This window comes from Vicugna pacos, chromosome 9 (assembly GCF_048564905.1).
Source record: "Vicugna pacos chromosome 9, VicPac4, whole genome shotgun sequence".
Classification (NCBI taxonomy): Eukaryota; Metazoa; Chordata; class Mammalia; order Artiodactyla; family Camelidae; genus Vicugna; species Vicugna pacos.
In genome coordinates, this window is record NC_132995.1 from 44,090,559 (window position 1) to 44,099,144 (window position 8,586).

Here is an 8,586-nt window from a genome sequence, read left to right on the forward strand (position 1 = left end):
TATAATCTTGTTTATCTATTCTGCATGTGCCTGTCAGTATCTACAAATTTTGAACTCCCAGTCTGTCCCTTCCCACCCTCCTCCCCCTTGGCAACCACAAGTTTGTATTCTGTCTCTGTGAGTCTGTTTCTGTTTTGTATTTATGTTGGTTTTTTTTTTTTTTTTAGATTCCACATATGAGCGATCTCATATAGTATTTTTCTTTCTCTTTCTGGCTTACTTCACTTAGAATGACGTTCTCCAGGAACATCTGTGTTGCTGCAAATGGCATTATGTTGTCGTTTTTATGGCTGAATAATATTCCATTGTATAAATATATCACATCCTCTTTATCCAGTCGTCTGTCAATGGACATTTAGGTTGTTTCCATGTCTTGGCTATTGTAAATAGTGCTGCTATGAACATTGGGGTGCAGGTGTCTTTTTGAAGTAGGGTTCCTTCTGGATATATGCCCAGGAGTGGGATTGCTGGCTCATCTGGTAAGTCTATTTTTAGTTTCTTGAGGAATCTCCATACTGTTTTCTACAGTGGCTGCACCAAACTGCACTCCCACCAGCAGTGTAGGAGGGTTCCCTTTTCTCCACAGCCTCTCCAGCATTTGTCATTTGTGGACTTTTGAATAATGCCCATTCTGACTGGTGTGAGGTAATACCTCATTTGTTTTGTTTTTATTATTTTGAAGTTATGAATCATTATATTATGACTCCTGGGTTTCTCACTTTAATATTTTTTTAATTCTTTTTTTTTTCTATTAATTTTTTGGTTTTATTTTTACATTTTAAATTTATCTGGAATTTATTTTGGTGCATTATTGGGTGTTGTCCCAACACCACTTTTCCGTCACTAAACACAGTAAATATGAATATCATTTGTTTTTATTCCTCCAGTAAAACTTGGATGAAAATATTGCTTTGAATTTCCAAATGAATCAATATTGATTGAATTCTTACTTATGTGCAAGGCATAATTTTGAAATATTTTCTTTCTAATTTCCCTTCAAGAAGAAATGGAGACAAGATTTTAAGGACTGATATCCAAGAAGGTTAAAAAAAAAAATCTTCAACAATACAAGAGTCTCCTTTTATCAGCAGGATCTGTTTATAATCATTCAGTGAGACAATAAGCTAGTTCAAGCTGCAAGCAAAGAAAACACAAATGACAGGTATGAGTCCTCCTCTATAACCAGGGCAAGAAAATTAAATAGTTGACAGGAGAGATCTTTAAAACCACAGTATCTGTGAACATGAGATGCTGCTATATGTAAATAACAACAGTAATGATAGACATTGTGTAAACATTCACTTGAAGTAGGGCTTGTGCCTCAAAATGGACCAGTATTAAGAGATTCTAAAATAAGGCATTGTCTTTTAAGTACACTTTCCTTTAGTATGAGAAAGAACATCACAAAGGCTGTGAACCTCAAATCCTGTACTGAAGCAATCCTAGTTACATAAACTACTAACAGGAACTCTATGATTTGTTATCGTTATAGGTGAACTGTTCCTGCAGCCTTTCTTCACTTCAGTCTGGAATCACTAGCTATTTACTTTTTAACCTCATAATCATCATGCTCCTAGCTCAAATGTACTAATTATCTGACTTTGGGAACATCATTAGGATTCATAGCCTAGAAAAGATTCTAATAAAAACCAAGTTGTGCTTTACATTGCACAGATTCATAATGTGCACATGTGTGATTCATCCACATAGAATGTTAAAGAAATATCTAGGTGGAGGGGATGGGAAACTGGAATAAGAGCCAGGGGATATGAGTCACAGGCAGGAAAGAGCAAAATGCAAGGAGAAAATACAGGAATACCCACTCTTTTAAAGAACATACAGAAGCTGAGGGTGAACAGGAAGGAGAGGCATTGACAGTTTGATACTGCCCATCTATTGTGGGTTGAATAGTGTCCCCCCAGTATCATGTCTGCCCAGAATCTCAGGATGTGGCCTTATTTGGAAACAGGGGCTTTTCATCGGTTAAATTAAGATGAAGTTAAACTGTATTAGCCTGGGCCCTAAATCCAATGACTAATGTCCTTATAAGAAGAAAAGAGAGCATACAGACTCAAAGGAAAGAAGACCATATGAAGACAAAGGCAGATATTAGAGTGATGCTGCTACCAGCCAAGGACTGCCAGGAGCCACCAGAAAGTAGGAAGAGGCAAGGAAAGACCCTCCTCTAGTGGCCTTGCCAGCACCTTGACTTTGAACTTTTAGCCTCCTGAATTGTGAGAGAATAGATTTCTGTGGTTTTAAGCCACCTAGATTGTGGTAATTTGTTACAACAAGCACGCCATCCTATAGGAAACAAACACGCCACTCTACAGGAACTTAATATACCACCCTAAACAAAAGTTTTCTCTCTGTGTACTCCATCTGTCCTTTTTCCAAGTATTCCATAAATGAAAATAGCCTTTTTTTTTTGGTAGGGCTTTTATTGGAAACATTAACACCAGAAGAAAGAATCAAAGCAGAAGTTTAGAGTAGCTGAATTAGTGAAAATGAACAAGAAATTGAGTTATCATGTTTATTCTTGGCTCTAATACATTTTAATTGAGCAAAATACTTAGTATCAGGGACTATTTTAGGAGCATGAGAGACATGACAGACAAAAACCCCTGAGCTCATGCAGCTTACACTCTTCGATGAACACAGATAGGAAATATGAAAGAAAAGTGTGTGATTATATAGTAAGTTATAATGTGATGTAAAAAAGTCCAGAAACTCATCTAAATATCATCTAAGTAAGACATGAGTGAGACTCAAGGTAGAATTAATCCTGAGGCAAAATTGCTCTCCAGCTATGAAACCAAAACTTCCATGATTCCAAAATATCCTCTTAAGGTAGACCTTTGAGTTTTCAGGTTTACCAAACCATGTTGTGACTGGATATGTACTAGCTAAAATGCTGTTAGCAATTTTCTTATCAGTAAAATGTGGAGAATAATACTTGTCTCCTTCATAAAATTGTTATCAAAAAAGATGAGTTAGTATGTGCAAAAGTGCTGTTTGTAGTAGAAAATACTATATAAATGTACCTTTCATTATTATTACTGCAACTTTGTAAATAGTAAACCCAAATAGTCACTAGCCCAGACTTCTATTTTTATGAGCCTCTTTCTACCTACAGCAATAATATTAATAAAAAGATATTATTTCTTCTAATTTCCTTACATAAATTGTTAACTACCTTGAGAAAATTGGCAAGGCTGGCTTATTAATAATAACTTTTCTTAGTCATCAAGTATCTCATTTATTCTGTCATGATTGTCAGTAGGTGTCAGTGAAGACATGGAACTCATTTATTCATTCTTGTAAATATTACTGAATGTCCATGTGCCAGACACTGTGCTTGGTAATTGAGATCCGGTGTTGAAAAGCAACAGAACAGAACAGGGTAAGGTGACAGGGAGTGGCCTCTGAGATAGGTGCTCTCTGAGAAGGTGATATTTGAGATAACACCTAAAGGATAAGAGAAGCATCCCCGTGAAGATCTGGGGACAGAGCTTTCCAGGCAAAGGAGAGCACTGAGCAACCAGCAAACCAGTCTGGTTGAAGGGTTTCTGGGTCAGAAAGGTGGTCTGGTGACTCCAACTGAGAGAGCCACAGGGAGAAGTGTGCAAGGCCAAATCCTGTAGGGTGCGGCAGACTGTGGCAAAGAGGTAGGGGATGTGTCAAAGTGCAATGGAAGTTCTCAGAGGAATTTAAGAGAGGGAGTAGCATTATATGATTTAATTTGTAAAAGATTTCCCTGGCTGCTGTGGGGAAAACTGATCCCAAGATGTGAGTGGAGGCAGGCAGGCCCATTACAACGTTTCTGGGGATAATATGATGGTGGTTTAAACTAGAATGGTCTTGAGTTGGGTGAGAGAGAAAAAATGGCTCAGATAAACAGCCTTGACTCTTTTCATCATAAACAGCCCTGATTAAATTTGTACACCAAATTCTATAAATCATTTTCCAAATATCTCTCCCACATTAGGGTAAATCTGCATTTGCTACTAGGTGAGAGACAAATGTAGTTGAGTTCAATTGTCTTATTATGGCTGCTCAGAACACCACCTTCTTTGAAAGCACATGGAGAAAGAAATTCCCTATTTCTGTTTTTCTTAGGGCTGTCAATGATTTTGCTTCTATCTAAACCTGCTAAGAAAGGCTATAAGAATTTATCGTATGCTGGTTCTAATATAAAATGAGAAATTGTAGATGATTTCATTTTTTCGTATCTGTCATCGGAGGAGTGTGGATATTAATGCCCGCTCTACAGAGGTTTTCTGATGGTAAATCAAATAATATGTGGTCTAGCAGGTGGCTAAACTTCAATAAAAGGTAATTATGACAGTGATGATGATCAGTGTCCAACAAGACACAGGTGAGTGAAATTGACCTGATTTCATCACACTTGGAATCATCTAGTTCCATCTAAGTCTCTTCACTACTGAAATCCCTTACCGTAGTAGATCAAGCCTGGGTCCAAAAAAGAACATCTGGGGATTTGTGAAACAACACTGGTTCATCCAGAGCACCAGCTCAGACTGACCTGGTAACCTCTTGATTTTATTACATTACTTATTCCTGGTTCTTTTGTGAGGCATAGAAATAATTTTTTAACATTTTTTATTGATTTATAATCATTTTACAATGTTGTGTCAAATTCTTTTTTTTAACATAGAAATAATTTTTGAAATAGTAGCAAGAAAAAAAAAGTTCCTGATAAAATAATGAGCCTTCCTTATTTTGAGCTTTCCTTTGATGCTTGCCACCTCCCTCACATTATGACTCTTTGTCCATCATTGAAAAGGCCAGTGTCCCCAATTTGTGCCCAGCTGGAAAGAGAACACTGAGCTGAAGAGTGCAAAGAAGCAAAGAAATCACACAGATAATATTTTCCCTTATGAGACATTACAGCAGTCATAGCAGAGAGAATGTCTTATGAGCTGACCATCGGTCTCAAATATGGGAAATACTTCCTGGCTTTGGGGCAGTCATTATGCCCATACATTTTAGATGTCACTAACAAAGCAAGTGAAAGGTTTGTCTAACATAAATAACATGTTTAACATAAGGAGAGAAAAGGAAAAGATAAAATGACTACTTCCTAACCCCTCATAAGTACCAAGAGTCCTGCACATTTGATAACAAAGTCACATTCTTGATCTTGATGCGTTATTCTTACCCCTCTCCAGTTCATTTTCTTTTTTCATAAAGTCTTCGCTATTTTTTTGTGAATTTGATACCTTCTTTTATGTCTCTAAGCACTTGACACATACTTCTTTTGCAGCCTCTACCAGATTGTTCTATCGCCTTAAGTTCTCAGAGGTCTGAATCTGCTGTTTGCTTTGTCTGCTACTCTCACTCATGACTTTCAGTTTTGTAATGTGTGGGCACATCTTTGGCAGGGCTTTCTCTACAAGAATCCTAGATGACCTATATGAAGCTGTGGCCCTCCAGAGTATTTTTGGATTTGTTCCTGCCAAATGCCACAGGATATTACTAACTTGAGACAAAGTTGAGTTCTAATTCTTCAGCTTAGGAGCTTCTAAACTTGGTGGGTAGTAAATATAAATCCCCAAACCTGTAAAGCATACTCAAAACTTCTCAGGGGAGAATTTTTTCCTACCCATGGAACAGGAAAGGACAAACATCCTATGACAACAGATGGATTTATTTTCCCTAGGCCATCCTTTTAAGGGTCCCAGTTTTATGTGGAGAATATCAGTTCCAGATTCCTAGATTTCATGGGCCTCATCCCCATATGGATGTTAAAACCTAATCCTCGTGGTCACTGAGACGGGACAGTGCCCCTCAAGGCAGATGCACGTTCCATGGCTATTGCTCTCATTTCAGCCCCTCTTTGTACCTGGAACTTGGGGCGTTTACTTGCAAACTTAGCCATTTATTTAAAAGAATGCATGTTTTGTTTTATCTGGAACATCTTAACATTTTTGGTGGGAGGGTTTTCGGGTTATCTGTTCCACCATATAGCTGGAAATAAGTAGAACTATCAATGTATTCTTCATGCTGCAGCCAGGGAGAACTTTTCAACATAGAAATATGATTTTTGTTACCAGTCTTGCTTAAAACTGGTATGGCTTCCCAATGATTTTAGAATGGAAACTAACATTCATAAACTACAAGGCCCTGAATGGGCCTTACCTACTTCCTCATCCTCATATTGTACCATATCCCCACTCATTCCCTGTGTTCTGCTTACACCAGGGTTCTTTTCATTCCTATAATATACCTACTCCTTCTTACCATAGCAAGTTTACACATTCTATTCCCTCTTCCTGGAACATCCTCATGTTCCTCCAGGTCACTCACCCCTCAGATCTCAACATAAATGTGCAATTGCTGTTGTCTAGTAAGTGTCTAGTTGTCTGATACATGCATACATTGGCTCAGATACCCTCTCCTTTATTATAATGATCACAGTTGTCCTTTTATATGTATTTTTGTAATTATTTATTTAATATCTCTCTCACCCACTGGGCTGCAAGTTCTGTGAAGGCAGGTACTATGTCTGTTCTTGTTCAGTATTTTTATTAGTAACACTAGCTGCTACCTTCACACAAATGCAGAAGAAACCCTAAAATCTCAATAACTTAACACTATGACATAGTCTTCTCCACCTGGACTCCAGAGACCCAGATTGTACCATCATCTTCAACATGTTACCATCAAGGTCACAGTGGAAGGAAAAGAGAACAAAGGAGCATGTGGGAGGCTTTTATGAGCCAGGCCATGCATCACCTCCCCCCACATTCCATTGGACAGAACTCAGTCACAAGCCCTGTTACCAAAAAGCTGGGATTTACAGATTATCTATATATCTGGGAAGAAGAGGAGAAAATGGTTATCAACAAACACTCAGGTCTTTGCCACACCATTGTATTTTCAGCTAAGAGTAGTTTCTGGCAAAAGAAAGTTGTCAATAAACACAGACTGAAAGTTCTCAATAAACTACAAATGGATGAATGAATGGATGGAGAATGTACAGATGATGGAGGGTGGAAGATGGATGAATGGTTTTGTTGTCAATGGATAGCTCATTGATTCAGCTGGTCTCCAAGTTCTTTGCATATGGAGACCTTAACCGTATTGCTCATCATGATAGGGAAGTTTAGGGCACCTATTAGAAGCTCACATAAGAATAAGTGAGCACCACTACTTGGAAGATTTTGTGGACGAGATGGGCTCCTAGTGGATCTTTAAAGAAAAATATGGGGACAAAGTTGAAAAGCAATTTAAGAAGTGAATTCGTGAAGGCATGGAATGGGTAGGGGGAAAAGTAGAAGAAAAGTTAGTGTGAATATGGTTGAGAGTAATAAAGGAAGAAATCAATGGAGTATGGAGAACCTTACAGGGGTAATGCCTCACCAGGCTAGTGTCATCTGAACACCGTGTTTGCCTAGTCCCGAGTCCAGCATTTTCTCTTTCGATGTATTATAGCCTTTTATCTAGAAATAAGAGTGCCTCTTTAGTGAATAGCACTTTTTCCCCTCCCCACTTAGTGTTTAAAATGAGTAAAATGTGCCCAAAAAGTATGTATCTGAATTGGCCAGAAGTTGGTACTACAAAGACAGTTTGCCCCTAACCATGCAGAATGGTAAACCATGCTAGTTCCAGCCCCAGCTGTCAGGCCAGGATTTCGCCCTAGCCCTTCTCCAATCAATACATAGAACTGCCTGGTGCCATCGGGAGGGAGCTGTATTTTTAAAAAATAAATGAAGTAGGACAGCCAAAATCTTTCCATTCTTTATGCATTCTCCTCTGCTTTCTGCCCAGGGATGGGGACCCCTGAGGGCTGCAGATGATGGTGCCACCCTCCCTTGACCCGAGACGAGACCAGGGCTACAAAAGTAAGCAGCCCTACATTACAGGCTTCTGAGATGCACTGTCGGAGTTAGTGACAGGGGAGCCGCTCTACCTCTGGGGCTACAGCGGTGCAGTGAGCTTTAGTGGATCAATACTTTAGTCTTGTCATGCTAATTGCTCATTGGTTGACATTCATGATCCTTCCTTGCTCCCTCCCTATGTAAACTCTTTACAGCTGGAACAGCGAGATGCAAAATCCTGAGCCTTCAAAGCCAGCTCCTGCAGAAGAGAAAGGGCCTGGCAGCTGAGGTATGGTGCTCCCCCATTTTTACCCCCCCCCTTAAAAAAAAAAGCTTCACGTGTGTCTGCATGTGGTGTGTGCTAGGGAGACGCACGAAGAAATGCCTGGGGTAACACTCCTGCAATACGTATATGGTATTACCTTCTCAGAACAAAACAATGTCTCCTCTCCTTCCACTCCTCTTCCACCCCCCGACCCCTCAAGAACCCAGAAAAATAGAAAAATACCCACCCTTTCTATGAGTTTGGTTTCAGTCCTTCTTCTGTTTTGGTAAATGGGTCTCCTTCCATCAGCTCACAATGAACATGTGCCTGCACTATCCTCTTTGCTCCCTGATAGGGCATGTCAGAGCAAGCTGCCGTGTGTGTGTGTGTGTGTGTGCGCGCGCGCACGCACGTGTCCGTGTGCGTGTGTGTGTGATCACGCCTACCATATTGGCTTCCTGTCCCTGGAACATCAGC

At 39.5% G+C, this 8,586-nt stretch overlaps 1 long non-coding RNA gene across 1 annotated transcript; it reads left to right on the forward strand.

The window, feature by feature from the left end:
- Positions 1 to 1,013: 1,013 nt before the first annotated feature.
- LOC116281922 (uncharacterized) lies at positions 1,014 to 8,133 on the forward strand. The gene is made up of 3 exons (XR_004191388.2): positions 1,014 to 1,162; positions 7,795 to 7,868; positions 8,060 to 8,133. It is a non-coding gene; the product is annotated as an uncharacterized lncRNA (long non-coding RNA).
- The last annotated feature ends 453 nt before the right edge of the window (positions 8,134 to 8,586 follow it).